Source organism: Centruroides sculpturatus, unplaced genomic scaffold, assembly GCF_000671375.1.
Source record: "Centruroides sculpturatus isolate CEXI.00-Female unplaced genomic scaffold, Cexi_2.0 scaffold113, whole genome shotgun sequence".
NCBI classification, from domain to species: domain Eukaryota; kingdom Metazoa; phylum Arthropoda; class Arachnida; order Scorpiones; family Buthidae; genus Centruroides; species Centruroides sculpturatus.
The window spans coordinates 1,009,656-1,032,050 of NW_019385770.1; the positions used below are offsets into that span (position 1 = coordinate 1,009,656).

General features: G+C 28.4%; 1 pseudogene; it reads right to left on the reverse strand.

Moving 5' to 3' along the window:
- The window catches only part of LOC111641960, a 52,721-nt pseudogene that overhangs the window by 5,074 nt on the left and 25,252 nt on the right, over window positions 1–22,395 (reverse strand).

The following is a 22,395-nucleotide window of genomic DNA, read 5'->3' on the forward strand; positions in this document are numbered from 1 at the left end:
TTATCTCAATATGTAAACTAAAAAATCTGATTTATTGGGCTCGTTAACAAAAATTAAGTATAATTTTTTAAAATACTTTCAAGTAGCCAAGTCCGTTGTCAAGAGAAATAATGAGAAACTAGCTTAAAAAATTGGAGTTTTGAAATTGGACTTTAGATCATTAATTTCTACATAAATCACAATTTTACTGCCATATTTTGTGATTATATTAATAGAAAAATTTAAATATGCATTATCTTATTTTATTACATGTGCATAATTAAATCTAAATTTAAAAATATTGCTTTATTATTAAATTCAAATTTTATATGTTTAAATTACATTTTTTAAATTAATTGTACGTAAAGATCATTGATAAGCATTTAAATTTAAAAATTTTGCTCTAACTGAGATAAGAACTAAAAATAAACTTACCTGTCTCTTAGAATTGTCCACAATTCACCACCTAAACATGCTTCCATTAACATATAAAGATATTTTCTATCTTTAAATGTACGAAATAATCTGTTAGACAAAACAAATTTTAGTTATTTTTATGGTAATTTATTAATTATACAAATATAAACATCTGTAAGCCTGATAGTTATATTAAAGCCAAAAAAAATTGCCAGATTAAATCTAAATTAATAGTTCTAGAAGTGATGACAGGACTGAGGTCTAAGTAGCATAACTGGTAGTTGCAGGTTCAAGTATCATTTCATACTAACTGTTTTCTTCTACAACCTCTAAATTAATTAATAATATTAATTTAACTACAATTATTAAATTTAATAAGAGATAGTACCTAACAACTACCTCTAAAAAAAATTACTTAACTTTTTATAGTACCAGTAATACAGCTTGATCTAATTTGGCAATTGTTTGGCTTTAATTTATCAAATATATTATCAAATTAATTCAATAAAAATAGAGTAATAATTTACTGAAACAAACATAAATCAACTGAAAACTAAAATCTGGCTAAACTATGCTGATTGTTTTCCCATGTTAAATTATTGTAAACAAAGAACAAGACCACCTCTTATAACACAGTTTTGTAACTAATAAAGCTAAACTAACTATTGTGAACTTTAAAATTTCAATAAGAATCAATGAATCTAGATTTACTGACACCAAACATCAGCATGTAGGATGTACAGCTAGCTTCAATTTCACAAATTTTAGTTCAATTAATCCTTGACGGCACCAGAAAATAGATTAAAAAATAGCTCAATGCTTTTGCCTGAACTATCTATAAATAATAACTACATGATCCAAATTGGAATTCTGGATCACACAATTCAGATTTAAATTCAGATACTTCGCAATAATAGAAAAATATTGATAGCTTTCTACAAGCAAATTGAATAAATTATAGTTTCCAGTTGAAGAATAGTTTTAAAAAATGATATAACTTTTCATAATCTTCATAAAAATTATAATTAAATTAATATAAATGATACATATTTTTAATTTGATTAATATAATATTAATACTCATTAAAAGGCTTACTTCACAACAAAGTCGCAATCGGTCTCTTCCATAATAGTCTTTTCCGACATAATATGTTGCTGTTGTCTTGTTTCGACAATCTGTGACTTTTTCATAACCTTGAGCGCAAATGACTTCGTAGGATCTTTAGCAATTTGAACCTGAATTAAAAGTTCATTATTAGTTAAATTAATTGCAGAGATTCATTTACTAAACAAAATTTTCTTAAGGCCAACATCACTAATACTGTATTTATTCTAATAAACAACACACTGTCTAAGTTTTTCAGCCTGCAATTGCATTATTTATTAGAGTGCGATTACTATTAGAGGATGATTATTATTTCTATTCTTTGGGAATTGGGTGTGGTTATTAATGGAATAAATCAGGTAACTTTATCACTTTCTTGTTATTTGAGTAACAATACGACCCTCAACATAAGAGCCACAACATTAACTAGACTGTGCAATTTTTAAGTTTAAATAAGCCTTACTTTTCTCCAATAGATAGCGTTCTTACTTTTAGTCTATAACTTTTTTTCATCTCACAGCTGTGCTGTTTATTAGAATAAATACAGTACAATTTTAATCAAACAATCTTCAATCTTATTTTATTCAAATCATGTCCCTAATAAAATTTATTTGCAAGAAATGATGTGAAAATACATTCAAACATGTTAATGTTTGTACATGGTGTCCAAAAATTTACCACACAGGATTTGAGTTTTAATAAAAGTGAAGTTTTGCATATGATACTGCAGTCTTTTCTACAGCAAATACTGGAATTGTCTCCCAAAACTCCAAAATCCAGGGGAGCTAGGTCTGGAGACGCTGATCTAGAGAACCAGATTCTACAAGAGATTATGTGGTCAGAAATCTTCCAAAAATAGTGTAATCTAATGTGTGTAATGTAGTCCAATACCAGAATATCTGTGAATAAACACTAATACCATTTACAACAAATTGGAAATGCAGGACACATGACGTACAGATCTCTTATGCAATTTATGTATAACTCCAATGTTGTTGCAAATTTCTCAATGGATGGGTAACTTTTCGAACACCCTGTATCTCTGCATTCATTTGGATATAACATAGTTCTTTCTTCTTTAATTAGTTTCATGACTGTAATAGTTCAATAACATCAAACAAAAAAAAAAACTAAATATTGATAATCATATAAGTTATTCTAATTTTAAAACTTGACTCAAATAACATTCTAAAATGTTACCATTAACTTTTAAATACATAATTGCATATCAAATACTTAATTATCAACTTATATTTTATAATATTTACCAGTTCCACTCGTCCAAAACCTCCGACTCCAAGAGTCGTAACCACCCGCAGATCAGAGAGTTTCAAACCAAGGAATTCCTCATATATTCTAAAAATTAAAATCGATAACGATTATTAAAATATTTATCTTAAATTATTTTAGCACATTGTCATTTGTTATTTTAAATTCCTACCTGAATTAAAATCCTTGCAGCATAATAAAAAGCACAGTCAATTTTAATACATAATCGTTAAAAATTTATGAATAAAATAGAAATTTCTAGCAATTTTAAATTCAGTTAATCTCTAGATAACTTGAAAATTGTCTTATAACTGTTTATTTAGTTTCCTATAAGAACTGATTAGTCCAAAACATCTTTATTTCATAAACTGCCAACTGACACACTTCCCATAAATGCACTTTGTACATCTATTGTTATGTTGAAATATATTAATTAAAATATTTTAATATGTCTCTGTTCATCTGATAGGAGCCTAAATTTGTGTAAAAATGCCCAAACATGTTACATAAGTTAAATAAGTGATTTGTAATATTGTTGTGAATCTTTGTGTGTGATAAGGATATAAGAATCTGACTTGAAAGAATATCTTTACCATTTCCTAATATTGTATAATGATAAGTTTAAGTATGAAGAATTACAAATAAATTTTAACCAATAATTAAAATTTATAACAGCTTATATTTACAACTTTTAATCTATTAAACAATCTATTTATGTAATAAGATAGACAGCAACTAAATTCAATTATAAATGCCAAATGTCTGTTAGATTATCTGTAAGTGATCAGTATGGTTATATCTAAATTAATTAATAGTTCTGGAAGTGAAGATCAGATGGAGAATCTGAGTAATGTAACTGTGTGGCAAGCAGAAGTATTTAAGTTCTGTTTCAGGCCATCTTTTCTTCCAGAATATTCTAAATTTAAATTAAAATTTAATTTATTACGATATGGCAACCTATCCACCTACATCTAGACAAACTGCTTTATATCTGATTATTAAATTAGCCTTAATATAGTTCGATAAATAATCTGGTGGATTGTTTGGCAATCAAAATATAACTTATTAAATTTAGTAGTTTAAAAAGACGTACAGTGATTGAAAATATATTCTTTGTTTATTATAAATTTATATGAAAAGCAAATTAATGCACTTTTATATATTTATCTGAATTGTATCTGATTCTAATTTATTTTATAATGTATTCTCAGTGCTTGTAGTTTTGTATTAAGTTAAATGGAAAACTAATTAAGTAGCTCCTTACTGTATAAAGAAAGAATTATGTTTTAGAAAATAATCTTGAAAATCTATATTAAATAACTTAATAAGAGAAAAACAAAATGAAAAGTAATTAAAATACAAAGAAATTAAACAGACTTTCTCCTAACTACATTCTAATTAATTTCATTACGATGAAGGAGTTATTAATTCATATTTCATTAAATTAACGTTGTATTTATCTAATTATAAAACTTTTAATTTATATAACAAAATAAATAAATAAAATTTCTTCTATATTTTTATCCCCAAACAAGACACAAATGTGTTTTGGGAGAGTTAAATGTGTTTACGACAACATAAAACAGAAATATTGTAAAATAAATTGATGATTGCCTATAAATAAATAATTTTTATTTGTGTTGGTCAAGCCAAACACCCATCAGATTACATCGAGATACTTTCCCGCAATTACATTTAATTAATTAAAAAATGATTTTTCATTAGAGGGAAGAGTTAAGCACCATCTTTTATTAAATTTAATAATTACAATTAAATTAATATTTATTAAATAATTTAGAATATTCTGGAAGAAAAGAATCGGCCCGGAGCAAGACTCAAACCCGTAAGGATGTTATAGCATATTTAAATATATCTGGAAGAGGAGATCAGAGCAGACGTTCAAGTTTTTCAGCCTGCAATTGCATTATTTATTAGAGTGCGATTACTATTAGAGGATGATTATTATTTCTATTCTTTGGGAATTGGGTGTGGTTATTAATGGAATAAATCAGGTAACTTTATCACTTTCTTGTTATTTGAGTAACAATACGACCCTCAACATAAGAGCCACAACATTAACTAGACTGTNTTGGCTTTACAAATTTATCAGGTTTTGTGATATTTGTTTATGTTTTTATTGATCATTAAGATAATTTAAAAATTAGTTTTATGAAAGAATTTAATAATTGAAAACTAAATTAAATGTGTTAATGCTCTCAACTAAGAAATGCAAGTTTACCAATCATTTTTTATTACCTGTAAAATGGTAAATTTTTAAAATATTACAAATTTATCTGTAAATTTTACACCAAATGTGAAAATTAGTACTGACTGATTAGTTGGCAAGTATGCTATGTCCAATTGAACTCCCTTTTTTCTATTTTAGAAAGAAACAGTTTCATTGAATGAAAAATAGAGTATTCTGCAATTTTTTAGTTGCTGTAATTAATTAATTTTAATTACAATTGGAAAAGTCTGAATAAGACAAAGTAAAATGTTTCCAATATGAGCATTTACATTCAAATAAATGTGTTCCATTTTGTCAATTAAAATGCTGTTCAAATACACTTTAGGCATTATGAGTAAACAAAAAAAATTCCCAAACTGTCCCGCATAGTGTTGTAATATAACAGTTTAAAAACTAAAAAAGAACTGTAACATAATATGAGAATTCATTCAAATGAATCCTGACCAATGAATATATCAAAGCGCAAAATGTGTGTAGCATATCATTCACCATTTGAAATGTAGGTGGAAACACTCTAGTGTCATGTGACGCTGCTGTCATACGAACCTACAAACAAACTGCATTTGTTTAGCACGTCAGGCAGATACTCCATCCAACTTTCAAGCATGGATGCATCAACAATTGAGCTGATGGAGTTTACTGTTTAGTTTCCACATACTGAGCACCATAGACGCTGCTCAGTATGTAAAAACTACAATCTCTGTGAGCTTCTATCAAGTCCAAGCAGCCTGGTCTGCAGGAATCCATTGTGAAATTCAAGTGGGAATCAATCCAATATTCTGCATACAGTCCTGACTTGTTTACATGCGATTTCTACGATTTTTAGGAGCTTAAGAGGCACTGAAAGGATGTAAGTTTCAATCGGATGCTAAGGTGAAAGATGCAGTTTGAGAATGGTGCAGACATCAACCCACTGAGTTCTATGAGCAAGGAAATGAACATCAGGTATCACAGTGGGAAAAGTGCATTACTCATCAGGGGGATTACTTTTAATATAATGTACTATACCTACTAAATAAAATCATTGGTCAGGTTTCATTTGAATGAGACATCATAATTTAAAAAATTAATGATGTTAACTATTTCAACAGTTTAAATAAGAACAATTGACTTTTCTATGTCTTTAATTTATAGACAATGTAAATCTTTGTAAAAGTGTATAAATAAATATTTGGCTTCAAAAATATTATTACATTTCTAACTACTTTTATAGAATTTAGTGTTAAAAAATATCAAATTACTGGTATATTTGCTGATGCATTTTTAACTGATTACCAGTAATGCAATCTCTATTCTCAATACTTTTAACTACAACAATAATATAAATAAATAATTTTTATTTGTGTTGGTCAAGCCAAACACCCATCAGATTACATCGAGATACTTTCCCGCAATTACATTTAATTAATTAAAAAATGATTTTTCATTAGAGGGAAGAGTTAAGCACCATCTTTTATTAAATTTAATAATTACAATTAAATTAATATTTATTAAATAATTTAGAATATTCTGGAAGAAAAGAATCGGCCCGGAGCAAGACTCAAACCCGTAAGGATGTTATAGCATATTTAAATATATCTGGAAGAGGAGATCAGAGCAGACGTTCAAGTTGTNTATTATTTTATAAATTTAATACTCTTTTTTAAATTTTAAAATAAAAATAACTTATATCATAAATTAATTCCTAGAGATTAGTATATAAAATTCTCTCTAATTATGTAATTACTTTAAATTATAAATATTAAATTTAAATATTGCAGTAATCCTCAGCTTTGAAAAACAGAGTAAAATGAGTTAAAACTATATAGGCCAGTACTGAAGCAGTCCTGAGTATAGGCAAAAAAGGTGACACAAACATCTACATAAGTTTGTGAGGCCCTTCAAAGCATAAGGTGTGACACCTTACGCTTTGAAGGGCCTCACAAACTTAGTAGTACAGTACATTTTAGTGTTTAAATCATCAAATTGTACCAGTAACTGTTGCATTTGCAGAACCTAAATAAATCTACCATCTCTCATCCATTATCTTTTAATGGGCTTCAAAAAGATATTTTGCAAGGCCTTGCAAATCTTAGGATCCTTCTGTACGTATATATATATATAATCAAACTGAAGTATTCAGACAATAAAAATTAGTAATGAAGTCTAAACACAAGTTTGAGTTTAAGAGTTTGAAGTTTTGTGATTTAGCAACACAATGTCATTTGCGATATAAAATTGTACATTTCACAAATACTGATTGATTCTCTATTTAATGTTTTTGGGAAAGATCCATTCATAGGTAATTTACAAGGTTATCAGGGTAATGTAGGTCATCAACATACATCAAGAGCATGTATGTAGCCTAGAGATCAAGCACATCCCTTTAACTCCTTAGCATGCCACTCTATCAACTTTTTGAACAAATGAAATACACAGAATGTTTTTTTAATAATAAAATGCAATATTAAAGATTTTACTTTTTGTTAGTAAAAATTAACATTAATATATAAATTGTACACCTATAGTAAGGGCTAAAGAAAAATCTTCAGCTCCCCTCCCTTTCAACAATCCTGATTGTATATAAGTTTGGCTCTATGTAAACAAAGTCATTAATTCTCAATTACCTAGGATAAATAGAAGAAGTGTCATGATTAAAATTCCAGTTAATCTGGTACTAATTAAATCTTGTATACAGCAAATAAAACAGGTAAATTTCGAATAGAAATATGAAAACAACAATGCATACAATGAACACTTCAACAAAACGTCTCATTCCCCTTTTCTCTCCTTTCTACTAATAGCATGCAAAATGGATAAGTTATAAATCTGCTTCCTGATTAATATAGTCCTAGATAATCAAGAATCTATTCTTGATTATCTAGGACTATATTAATCAGAGACTATTCTGTATATATACTGTACTGTACATGATAACAGTAAAACATTCATTATTTACTATTTTATAATCAACTAAAATTTCAGAAACTAAGAAAAGTAAAGACTACAAAAGAGAATTAGGTTAAACAGTTATAATTCCTAAAAGCTGGAACAGTTTAATGGACCACCTCAGGTTACAAAATTCCAAGGAGGACCACTAAAGCAGCTGAAGATGTTTGTTTTCTTCTATTTATCTAACGTTTATTAAACATTAGTACTGGAAATTGCAAGTAAAATGGGCATGTTTGTTAATCAATTATAATATACATTCATTAAAGATTATTAGAGAGGTTGCAGCCAAAGTTTTCATCTGTAAAACGTGAATGTCAATCGTCAAGCGCCGCTTACAAGAAGCGGCACTCGACGTTCAATGTTCACATTTTACAGATGAAAACTTCGGCTGCAACCTCTCTATTAAGTTGTCTCATTAGTTTATAAATGATATGATTTATAAGAAAATAAGCTGAATTATCTGATCTCTCTTTGAAAATACATAAAATACTAAATGAAATTATACTTACTCTCTATCTATCACTAAACACGTAACACCATCAGGATCGTCGGCAATAATATTTGCTGTGCGTACATCTTCACTGTAAAAAATCATATTTACGTTATTTAAGCACTTTATATTCATATAATAAAATATATATTAAAAGAGATGTTCTAAGTTATTATGTTAAAAGGTACACAGTGCTTCACTATAGAAAATGATCTATCTGAAGAGACCCATTAGGTCTTACACTGTTTATCTTATGTTTAAATATATATTTTAATTATCAGAATTAAAATTTTGCATTCTGGCATGATTTATATTAAAAAATTTTAAGAGTTTAAATTATATTTTAGTAAAAGAATTGCATGTAAATTCTGAATAATAAAAAAAAATATAATAAATATAAATGTTAAAAATTATTTTTAATTTTCTAAAGTTCAAACTGAATTATATCTCNAATTTATTATAATATCTATGTAATGTATAATAATATATAAACAGATATTCCGATCAAATTTCAAACATGGGTACAGTACAGTTTTTAAAATAATAACAATACTTTTATTTTCAACATACCTTCTTTATAATATGCTAATTGATTACGGCCATATGAAAAGAAATTCGATCCGACACAAGGTCATATTATACGCAAGTAAGAGTTTTCTTTATGTGGCAGATTTGTGTCTTTTTTAAATTAACACCAGACATTTTGACTTTTTTTGTTTTTTTATTAAAATGAAAGTATTAAAATACTAAATTATCATTATTTAACTATTTCTTAAGTATTTAAACATAATATTCTGCTAAAATTAATCAGATTAAAAGTATAATTTCAATGAAAATTCACTAAATGATATTATTTTTGTCCACATTGTTTTATTGTATTATTAATATTTCTAGATTATTTTTAGTATATAAAAATATATATAATTATTTTTTAAATGGCAATTTTTATTGGGTTTTTTCTTTAGTTAATCACATGTTTTTAATTTAAAACATTTCAAATTATACAATTTAAATGTTAGTACAGGACCTTATAATTTACAAAAATACAATACTGTCTATGTAAACTTAGAAACAAATAAATAAATATAAACATATACATAGAAATATACATGAATATAATAATAATAATAATAATAATAATAATCTAAAATAAAAAAATATATATAATAATAAAAGTAAGAGCTGAATACAGGCATTTTCCTCAATGCACATGTTCTGTATTATTTTATTATTCATGTGTATTTCTACATCTATATTTATATTTTGTTTATTTATTTATTTGTTTTTGAGTTTATATATATATTGTATTTTCTTAAATTACAAGGTCCGGCACATTTAATTATTGCATTCTTTACTGATTAAAATTATTTTCATTTATTTCTCTTTTAATTTCATATCATAATAATAAATGAAAAGAAAATTTTACAATTACTGCATTTTTATGCATATACCCTGAAATAGTCTATACCCTATGATAGCATAACCCATAGAAAGTTGCTACAATATAAATGAAACCTTTGTGCTATACTCCATGCCATACTTCATATGCACAACTTTATTACTGCAATTTAAAAATCTATATATATTTACACCTCTTTCAATTTGTCTATAAAGCACAGATATAGTATAACATGCAAGTAATATGCACAAAAATACAATACATCTTATATTACCTTTGTAATGCTTTTTCCCCAAAAAAGTCACCTCTTCCTAATGTTCTAATATGTTTCTCTTCATTTGAATTTAAGGCTCTCATAGTAACTCGAACCTATTAATTAAGCATTGAATATCAAATCAATATAAATACTTCATTATTCTACTGTTAATAGCAATAGTAATAACAACATTATAAGTGCATATACGAGCAAATTCAGGAAATAGAGGGAAACATATCTGCCCCTTAATCCAGAATTTAAAATAAATAAATATTCAAATTTGTGATAAGAATTTCATGCTATTTAATGTACTATACTTAAAGGTACTTAATTTATATGATCTTCTACTACTTAAAGATAAATAAATAAAACAAATATTCTTTATTACATGTAAAAGTCTTGTTAGGTTTATCTAAAAATGTACATCTAGTCCTGATACCTCTTATAACAACACAGTAACATCTTGATAATTCAGGACTTGATAATCATGAATTCTTGATGGTTTGGCACACTCATTAGCAAACACTGACTTGATCTTGTCAGACCCTTCACTGCATTTGAGCGTTCACCACCACTTGGTAATGATCCATTTGTCTTCCCTCCGGTCGTCTTCCATCATAGCATTCAAGATTAGACAAAAAGTAGCCAATTCTGTACATTTTAAATAATTTATGCTACCTACTTTTTTATTTTATGCTACTTGCTACTTTTCTAATAAGGGGTATTATCAACAGGGGTGGTGGGTTGACACATTTATAGAGTACTTAGAAATACAATAATGGTCCAGGCAAAGGGAGTTGGATATGTTGGTTTTAGGAAAATGTTTTCACGAAACCTTTTTTTAAATATGTATCTTTTAAAATTGTTAATTTATATATACAAAGTCGGAGACATAATATGGATTTTTACGTTGTTATTGTTATATATCATTGTTATTAGAGACCAAAATAATGTAAGTAATTTTAATAATATTATTGTACGGTGAATTATTGTAACATTATTGTAACCCCTTTTTAAATCTTGTTTTTTGCACATGGCAGCAGTAAACCTGCTGATGAGGGACCAAATGGTCTGAAACACAAATAAAGTGTGTAAATTGTGTACAGGTATATCAGGCCAACAATAAAGATTGTTTCTTTTTTCTCTGGATACATTTCCTCATTTTGTAGGACTTGAACTTAGTAAGTCCTAGTAATACAATTTGTCCTAGTAGACATTTAAATAATAAAATAGGTATGTGCTGTTTAATGGCAATCTGCTTAACTACACTCTGAATATACAACAGAGGTCCCATAAGATTATAATGGAGCCAGCCAGAACCATTTACACACTTGTCCAAAACTTAAGGACAAATGGTATTTGTATACAAATAAAGAAAACTGTAGATAAATGCAGACAAATGTAACAAGAACTGTATTATTCAACATCTAACACAGATTAATACATAACAACTTGTAGGATTTTATAAATTAAAGCAATAAATGTCTTTGGTGAATAGATGGTAATGCTTACAAATGCCCAGGCAGAGAGACCTGTCGGTATGGAATATGTCCAACTTGAACGGCAATGTAGCACTCACAGCATTGTCACCAAGTGATCAAGTCACCAACTGTCTTAATGACTTTTCCTAGCTATCACCACTAGCAATTGTATTCATCCTTAAGTTTCAGACATAAGTGTATAAGCTAAACAAGCCATAGCTTATGGGAAGGGTGGCAAACCTATGGCATGCTATAGAGAGAAATCATCTGGCAAGCAATGTATCATATGATTTCAATTTATCTGTCTTTTTCAATCAGCCTTTTTGTATTCATTCTAATTAAAAGTGTATTTATTTAATTTATTTAAATATTGTTATTCAAAGTTATTGGCATGCATAAATATGTTTAAAGCTAAGTATGCTTACTATATGGCACTTGGGCTCAAAATAGTTTGCTACCCTGGCTTAGGGTTTGTATTACAAAGGGTCTTGGTCCTATTCTTAAAGATGTTTTATAAATACTGCACTTTATCACTTGGTGAAGGAGGAAAGGCCTCTCATATGTCATAGCTTAAGGCTACAACAATTCTAAAGCTGGCTCTGAATGGAGTTTAAAAATTTGTAACTACTTGTACCTTTTCTAGATTAAAGCAATAAATGTCTTTGGTGAATAGATGGTAATGCTTACAAATGCGCAGCAGAACAGATCTAGATATGTTTAGATAAGTACAGATCAACACAAACAGAAACTACAAACAGATCTAGATATGTTTAGATAAGTAAATACTTATTGTATTACATATAGCCTATACGAGTTGTAGACTATACTATACAAGTTTGCATAAGTACACTCTATGATGTTTACTTAACAATGTATTTCTCAGAGCATACTACCCTCTATGTGTCATACGCATAGAGGGTAGTATGCTCTATTATACTATACTATATTTAAACAATTCTACTATTAGTATTAATCGGGCTAACCCTAGAAATTTTGCCACCCTGTGCAATGCCATAATATTAATTTAAACTATTCTAAAATAAATTATTACACTGTTTTAATTGAGAGAAAGAGTTATATTATTATTAATTATACCTTTCCTCGACTGATGATGAAGAATGTATCACCTCTTGCACCTTGTCTAATTATATAATCACCTTCGCTATAAGTAGTCTGAAAAAACAGTATAAATGTTAGAAATTTAAGGCACAATTAACTATATAAAAGGATTTATATTACAATTTAAACCTTATATTATATTTAATAGTTATTTTTATTATGAAAATAAGAATAAATCTAATAATAGACTAAATAGTTAATATACAAATTAAAGCAAACAAAATCAACATAAATTATGGATGGTATATTGATAGACAGAAAACTATACCAGTTAACCTGACAATTAGTGCCAATGAGAGGAGGGAATCTGGAGCTTGGGGCTCAGGCCTGTATAGCAGATCAGTTGGGGAAGGAATAAGGCAATGCAACACACAATCTGCTAAAGGGGATGGCTTCAAGAAGGATTTTTTAGAAAAAGCTGACCCCTATTGAGATGTTAGATAAATAAAACCCAGAGTAATAACCAAAAATATTGTTAAGAAATTGTAAAACTGAATTCTCAGTTTAACTAGTTATCATACAGTTTCTCCAATAAATAGTCAAGTATATACAGTAGCATAACTAGAACCAAAATTAGAAAGACCTGAATTGCAATGTGCATACCCATATTCATCTTTGTACCACCATGAAAATAGCTACTAGAACTGAAAATGGAAGGTAAACTCTTAGATTTTATATGTAGTGTAATGTGTATATGTTACTGTGAAAGACCGAAATTAAAGAATCCGGTGAATGTCGACACATACAAAATACGTCGGTGAAAAACCGAATATTTTGTTATATTATTATACATTCGAACAATCACCGGTGTATGTCGACAAGCACAGATAAGCTTCGGTGGAGGTCAAAACGACACCCGAGAAGCCGATGTCGACGAAGAGGCGACGGTCTGTCGCCAAATTCTTCGCTGTTTCCTTCTGCTCAAATTGGTGATACTGTACGAATACAAGTCCCTGATGTTGACCGTGGCCGTACTGATGCCCGAAATGTGTTGGCAGTTGTTGTTAGAATAGAAGACTCCGACTTTTATAAGTTAGCAAACAAAAATGATACCCTCAAGCAGCTTTATACCCATAATCAGTTCGTAATTTGTAAAGAAAATTTTCCATAGATAAGATTTCCTCTCAAGAAATATCACTGAGAGAAGCAGCTGCAGCTAATTCGAAAAGTGGAGGGCAAGGCTATACACGCTGTCATTGCAAAAAAAGTGTTCCACGAATAAATGCAGTTGTAAAAGCAAGGGACTCTTGTGCAATTCAAAATGCCATAACAGTTTAAGTTGTTGCAATAAATAAGATTGTATAATGTTAATCACATAACTTATATGTAAGTTTATTATTGTATTATTTTCTTTAATGATATAGAATGTACTGTTCGTTTTAGGTTCAACAGTTTATTTACATGTACTATTACTTAAGCTTTCTCCTATTTTGACATATTAAAAAGTTGCATTTTTGTCTTAACGTAATAAAAATATTTTTATTCAACATTCACCATCAGCGCATTCTGAATGTCGACATTTGCCAGTGTAAGTGAGAAATAACGATATTTAGCAAATATTTCGGACATACACGAAACGACTGTGTGAATGTTAACATTCACCGGAGAATGTTGACATTCGCCAGATTTTGGTTATTCACAGTAACATATATATTCAAAATTTTTCCTATCTTATCTGATTTTTTTCTTAATTTATTATTTATTTGCAAAGGTAAAGTTATTTGCAATTGGCCCCTCTCTGATTAGACTACTAAATGTAAAAGCATAACAATACACACAGATAAGCAAGTTAATTGTTTTAATTTCAAATGCCGATTCCTGTTGATAATTTAAACATTAAAAGTCCACATTAAAATTCTTTAATGGTTGAAGCTTTTATAAAGTTTACTTAGATAATCAGATATCCTATTAATTTAACATGCAAGAAATACAATAATTTTAGCAATTTTAGTTAATTTTCAGAAAGATTTCTTGAATTGTATATATATAAATGAAAATTTTCATTCTCTTTTAAAAAATTTAACTAAAATAAGATGAGAAAAATGTATTCATATTCTTTTATTACACTAAGGAAATTGAATTAATGTATTTTCCTAAAATAAAAGTAATTTTAATCTTGTTAATTATAATAGATAAGCTTTGTTTACATCCAGTAATGTAACAGGAGAGGAGTCCACGGAGAGTAGACCCCTTACTTTTGTAGAGAAATAAATTAAGTAAACCTCAAATAAGTACAGGAAAATGATCTGAATGTGGCAAATGCATTTATACACATATATAATTATATATACATACAATATATAAGAGTTTACTCTTCATTTACAACATTAGTAAGTCCATTTACCTCTGTACCACAATGGTACAGAGATAAATGTAAGTTTGCACATTGTAATTTAGCCCACCCAATATTGATTATAGTTATGCTTCTATTAACATTTAATAAATTTATTGAAAGGAATTTCCATTTTTTAAATAAATCTTATCCTTCCTCATTAATGTTTCCACATTTCAGAGTCAATTATCAAATATGCTTATCATACCATATTTATTTTCTAAAATAAATTGGTTAAAAAAAATTGTCTTCTGATAACAGTTTTAAATCTAATTCTTTATTTTTTAATTACATGTAACTTTATATAAACTTATAACAACAGGCATATGTTTCACAAAGAATAAACTCTTTTAAAATCTGTAAGTATCTACAACGAAAGTGGATATCAAATGTACAATCCAAAGAGATAAGAGCAACACTAACAATTCCACTAACAATTAATCCAATTAATAAAAACTATAAATTTGATAACAAAAATCTACTTTTGGCATTCAGGGAATTTTCTCTCTCTTGTCAATGTTTCACAAAATTAAATTTTATAATTGGGCTGCAATTTTCAAAAATTGTACATCTATAAATTCCCATTGGCATCTATCTTAATCTCAAGAACATAGAGAAATGAAAGTCGAGATCAGATATGGAAAGCTATGGGGCAGAGGGTCCAATTAACTATATATGAACTTTCTTCTGAACCAGCATAATTCCATTGTTAACAGGAAAAGTATGGTGTACAGGGTCAAGACTTTACTAAAAAACTGAGAGCATTGTGATAAAAAATTTCAGCTTGACATTGTGAAAATGTCACAATAAATAATTGCTTGTTCTCATTTATTCAACAATTTAAAATCTAGATTAAGAGTATTGATTAATGAGAATTTACTGATATTTTAAATAAAGACTACTTTTACATTCACATTAATCATTTACCACTTGTTACAGATTTATCAGTTCTGTTGTACTTGGATGCATAATTATTTGCTGATAGGTATGATAATATAAGGCTTTTATTTTTTATTTTAGATTAATTTAAACTATAAAACCTAATAATAAACTGAGTGTGTATACTTTTTGTGTAATTTGTATTCATAATACAAATATGAAAACAGTAATCGTAAATGATATGAGTGCGCTTATCATTCTTCGAGGAAAAAAACCAAGAATCCATAAACATAATAAGCAGCAATGAACTTCACACTAATTTGTTATGATTAAACAAGTGAATTTCATATTAATAAAGAAAAATAATATGGAACTTTTATGATCATTATTCTATGGATGTTCGTATCATTTAAAAAATTCATGATAATGGTCCGCGGGATTCAAAATTGTGAATTTAGTGGTCCATGAGATCAGAAAGATATTAGCCAGCCTTAATCACACATTTTATTCTTCAGTGTGCAGTGTATCTAATGTTTCTTGCAACTTTTACTATTAAACATTAAAATACACAGTACTGTACTTTATAAAATTGTGTTTCATAAACTTTAATAATTTTACTACTTTCTAAATACTGTACAAATATTGCATCACATGCTGTACCTGCACTGAATTGTATCTCTTTGTCTCTCTCTCTCTCTCTCTGTGCATGTGTATGTATGCAAGTATGCATGTGCATGCATTAACCTACATTGTCTATACTGCAATTTTAAATTCATAAAGCACATTGCTGAAGTACAATATATTGTTTTACTTTTTTGTGTATGTTAAATTTCAGCAACAGTATTGAGAGTTATGGTTTGGGAGACCAGAGATATTTGCAGTTTTCTACTTTTGTAGGATCTTGTACCCCTAATCCCTGCAAATGAGGATGACCAACTGTATTTTCTTGATGAATGGCATAAAAAGGTTTTATTAAAATTAAAATTTAAATTATCAGGAATTTAATAAAACTAGATGGAAAAAATATTTAGTGAATTTGTTTTATTTGTAATTATTTTATAATTGTATTTAATCATTTATTTATATGGTTAAATATTAAATATAATATATTGCTTATGAAAAATGTAATGTATAAGACTTTAGATATATACTTCCATTATTATTGTTTGTAAGATAACATTCTAATACAGTTGAAATAAGAATGAAAAATGAGCATTTCTTCAACAGCATTCCAGAATAAAGACACTGACATTTATTAACATTTGACATGAAACTTTATACAGTCAACTTGCCTTAAAATGAATACTGATAAACTAAATTTTCGCATTAAACAAATTTTGACATTGCCTCAGTAAAATGCCATTGTCAAAGCATTAATTTTCAAGCAATAAAGCAAACAAAAATTTTACCAGAATTCATTAAACCGAACTGTAAATTACCTTCACAACCCTGCAAGAAATAACCCAATTTCAATAATGATTTTATTATTCATGTCAAAAAAGTAAAAAGCAAAGTAGTATACATAATAAATGTTGAGTAAAATAGATTTTCTCCTAGTAAGCAAAGATGAGTTTGACCTCCAATTGTTGAACAATTTAAACATCTAGTTTTAGTGGCCCATTCTATCGTACTCAGAAAATACAGGTTAAAGTGTATGAATAACCACCCCTTTAAATGGATATGGTCCCATGCAAGCACATGCTAATTTGCATATGGTGATGCCAGGTTTGACTACTTGGCACAAATTTAAGCTTCTTTTTTTACTCTTTTTTTTGTCTGATGTTCTATAAATACAATGCTTTACTTTTCACATTGTGTTTTGTGTATTCAATAGTGTTAAATGAATATATTTCTAGTTTTTTAAACATATATAATTTTTGTATAACATAAAAATAATCAATGTGTATTGTGTGTTAAAAGAATTCCAAATGAACTAGTCACTGTTGCACTGTTGTAACTCAGTTGAATTAATCAATCAATACATCAAATTAACATCGAGTAAAGTTTAAAAAATGCTAACATTTTCAACCTAATTAATGGGCCGTCTTCAGATGTGGCTAGATGAAAGTGAAATATCAGCATCAGTAAAGAAGACTTATTAGTTTTCTTACTGTCCTTCACTGTCAAAGACTACCTTCCCTGTATGTTTACTCTATCCCATCTTCCCTCCTTACTCCTTTGCTTCCAGACTATGAATATCTAGTTTTAAATATGTCTGGAAGTAAAGAATTGCTTGGGGGTCCAGAGTAATAACTGGCAGCGCACTGCACAGTAAGCAGAGGTTGGAGGTTCAAATCCTGCTCCAGACTAGTTCTTTTCTTCCAGATTGTTCTAAATTATTTAATAAAATTATTAAATTATTATAATTATTAATTTAGATAAGAGATGGTGTCTAATATCTACCTCTAGTACCAAATACTTAGTTTCTAATTATTAATTATAGCATAATAATAGCCCAATTGTTAATGATGATTGTTTGGCTTAGTATCAATACATCGGACTTTGGGATGTTGATATATGAAACATTTAATTTAATTTATGAAGAAAGCAATTTTTTGGCTCACTNTAATAGCAAACTAATAGCCCAATTAATTGTGGTGAATGTTTTGTTTAGTATCAATGCATCAGACTTCGGGAAATTTTAGTTATATAAAAGTGATTTAATACAGGGAAATATTTAGTGGATAGCAACCAATAATTAGCTTTCTATCAAGAGCACCTACAAGATTATGTCAAGACAAAACATTTATGATTCAACTAATCAACCACCTGACTCAGTAAAATTACAGTCAAATCCCCTATAACGTACGTTCCTATAACGACAATTCCTATAACGTAGCGAAAAAATTGTAGCAACTTTCGTATAAAGTACCTCCTATAACGTCGTTTTGCGACAAGATTGATAGAGTCTGGACCAATAGTGGATAAGCAGCCGAACTACTTACCTCCGACCCTGCGCCACGCTACGGAGCGGCTAAATTGAGTTTGCTATCGTCTGTTTAGCATTATATATAAATTAGGTACTGTACATATAATTATATATTAATTATATATAAATTAGGTACTGTATATATAATTATATATTAACTTAATTTATTGTAACTTTATTATAATTATATATATGCTTTCTGCCGCCTGGCAACACACTACGGAGATTTTAGGCTAGTAAGTTGAGTTTATTATCGTCTGTACAGTATGTAAATTAGGTACCGTAAGTCTAATACAGCACTAATTTTATACATTTCTTGTGAAAGAAACACTTCTTATTCAACGGCCATAAAAATTATTTATATTAATGATGTCTCCAAAGGTCAAGCTATTTTTATGCGAAAAATTCGTTATTAGAAATCGCGGCCGCTGTTTAATGTGCTGTTCTGCGATGAAAACCAGCTTTAAGCAACGGCATAGTCAAACGGTACACACTCGGTAAGTAATCCTATAATTTTTTGTTTATAGCATAGTTTATACAGATTATTCCCAAAAAATTATACGTATTTTGGAAATGTTGAGTCGAATTAGTCTAGAATCGGTTAATTTTATAGAAGAAAACCTTTCGAACAGCCTTAGTCTGTGAAGTTCCCACCTATCAGGCTGCGATTGGCTCATGTATTTAATCGTTCCTACAACGTAAAATTCGATTAGCGTGGAACGTATCTAAGCGTTATAGGGGGTCTACTGTATATTGATTAAATAAGTTTATTTTTATTTACTCTATATTTATTTATATTTTTAGGGTAACTACATCTACCCTAAAAATGTGGCATCTCCCAAACAATACAACATACAACACTTGCATATGGGTTGAAGGAAAATTAGAAGGGGCTAATATATCATGCACAGACTATAGTTAATTCAGGATAAAGACTATTCAAGTAAACTTTCTCTTACAAAATAACTTTATGTTATAAAATTGTTATTCAAAAAAATTTCAAGACAGACAAGCCAGGAGGGGACAATTACGATAGAAGACAAAAGCATCCTGTGGGTGCTCTTGCCTTCTATAATAATATAAATATTGTGCAAATATTGGATCAAAGTACATTTAAAATGAGCTTTCAATCAACATTTACGCAACTGTTGGCCAATAACTGAAATTTGTAACATATGTTGCGTTAATTTTAATGATTCTATAGCAACTGTAACTAAACTTTGGACTAATTAAATTTTGCTATCTGAGTTTTGAAAAATAGCAATAATTTGATAATATAAAAATGGTCAGAAATTAAACTCTCTTCAAACCACATTAAAAAAATGTAAGAACATACTGATAAATTAATACAGCTTGAAAGGAATTAATTAAATCAATTAATTAGTAAGGAATGAAAGAAACACAAGTTATCAGTTAGAATAAAGACAGAACATTAACTACACTGAAATAAAATTACTTTTATTTTTTTGTTCTTTAAAAAATTCCGTATTAAATCCTTCAAAAATTCTGAAATTCACATATATAATTCAATTTTAAATTTAATTATAAATAACTAAATGACAATCATTTGTCTAGGTATTGTAAATAAAACTAATTTTAAAAACAGTTAAGATGTGAAATTAGTTGTTGAAATAAAATTTACTAGGATCATGCTTGTTGTTTTAAATACCTATAAACTAAGATGAAAGAAATTTATTCTTAAATCTAATTTGTTTAGTGTGTTTCAAAACAGAAGCAATGATATCTGGTTTAGTGGCTGATTTTGGAAACCTTATTCCTTTCAAACTCTGCTTCAGAACAATTTAATTCAGTTTGTATGTAATAGCTTTTGAGCTTGTTCAGTATTGCCGGCCAGCAGGATATAATATATACAAATGAATATGGAACTGTTAAGCTGGAGTTTAGACTCATCTGCATGAAACTGTAAGAGTGAGCAAAAATTGAGTGACAAGTTTGTTTATGCTTATAAACAGAACTGAGCTCTGCATGTGCTTTATAATCTCCCAAAATCCCAGCTTAAGTCTACGGCAGAGTTTACCTGTGATATTCCTCTACTACAATATCTGATCAGAATTTCAAATAGCATATAACATTCACCGATATGGACTTGATGTCCATACCAAATTTGGTCAAGATCGATAGAGTAGTTTTGGAAGAGTTTATTTAAATCCAATTACATGAGCTGAGTCAGTAAAGTGAGCAAAGTTCAATAATTTAAATTTTAAATTTTAATTAATATAATCTTTAACTATTCATCATAAAAATTTTAATAATGCATTGTTACCTCTTCTAACACATCTGCAATTTTGAAGAGCATCTCTTCATTTAGTCTCCTAAATGTCGGTACACTGTGGAAAATATTATTATTTTTTAATTATTACTATGAGTTAAAAATACAAATTATGTTAGCATTAAGAATTAATTTACCTCTTTAAGAATTCTGTATATTCAGCTTGTCTCACCAATCCCGTTCTCATCATAATCGTTTGAAAGCATTGTCTCTCGATTGCCCAAAGTTTGCAATTCATGATGGCTTAAAAAATTAATGAGTCAATTTAACTTTCTTCTTAATTTAATTTAATAAAAACATCATATATGGCTTAACACATCTTTTTTTAATTAATATCTGCCTACTAGAAACATTACAACACAAATGGCAAAGATTTTACTTTCCTGGATATTATGTATATAACATGCAAGAGTATTGGAATCGTGTCAAATTTGACCCTAAACCTAAAAAATTCTGTATGTATTTCATTTAATATCTCAGGTTGGGTTAAAGATTAAATAATGAAATTTTGCACAGTAATGTGTATATAAAAGGCAGTGATGCTATTGAATTTTGGTCTTTAAAGGTCGAGAAGATGAGAAGATAGAAGAGGAATAGATGGGAAATTAAAAGTTTACTTATAAGAAACTTACTTAGAAATGCAAAGAACTTCAAATGTTAAATCTTGAACATTTATTTACTAAAGCCTCAAGAGAAGTGTTTAGCACAATTCCAAGCAGGGTATTAAATAGAATTGGCTTCACATTATGTGGGAAGAATACAAATGCAAGATACAAAGAACCAGGGTTTGGCAAAACTCAATATTTTGAAATTTGACGAGTCTGAGTCTGAGTCCGAATCAGGTTTAAGTACTATATATTGGTTCCTGTCTATTGAACTTTGGTATCTATAATACATTCAAACAACAAAAAAATATCTATCTTTAACAAAGTCCAAATAAAATATTTTCATTTAGTTAGTTATTTATTTAGGCTTATATATAAAGATTTTGTGCAGTTAGCAAATTCACTTAACTAATTATAATAACCAAATTATTGTTGTTTGCAACAATACTTTTTCATGACATTTCAAATGTGCTCAAAATTAACACTACCGGTATTATGAAACAAGATCTTTTAAACCTGACTAAATATTCAGAAAGTTTACTATAAATACACACATTTCACTTAATTAAAGTTTAGTTTATTTATTTATCTTTTGACTCTTTCCACCCTGTTGCACTGAGAGCCAGTATTTTTATATTCATCATAAGTTCAGCCAGGGCCACACTGG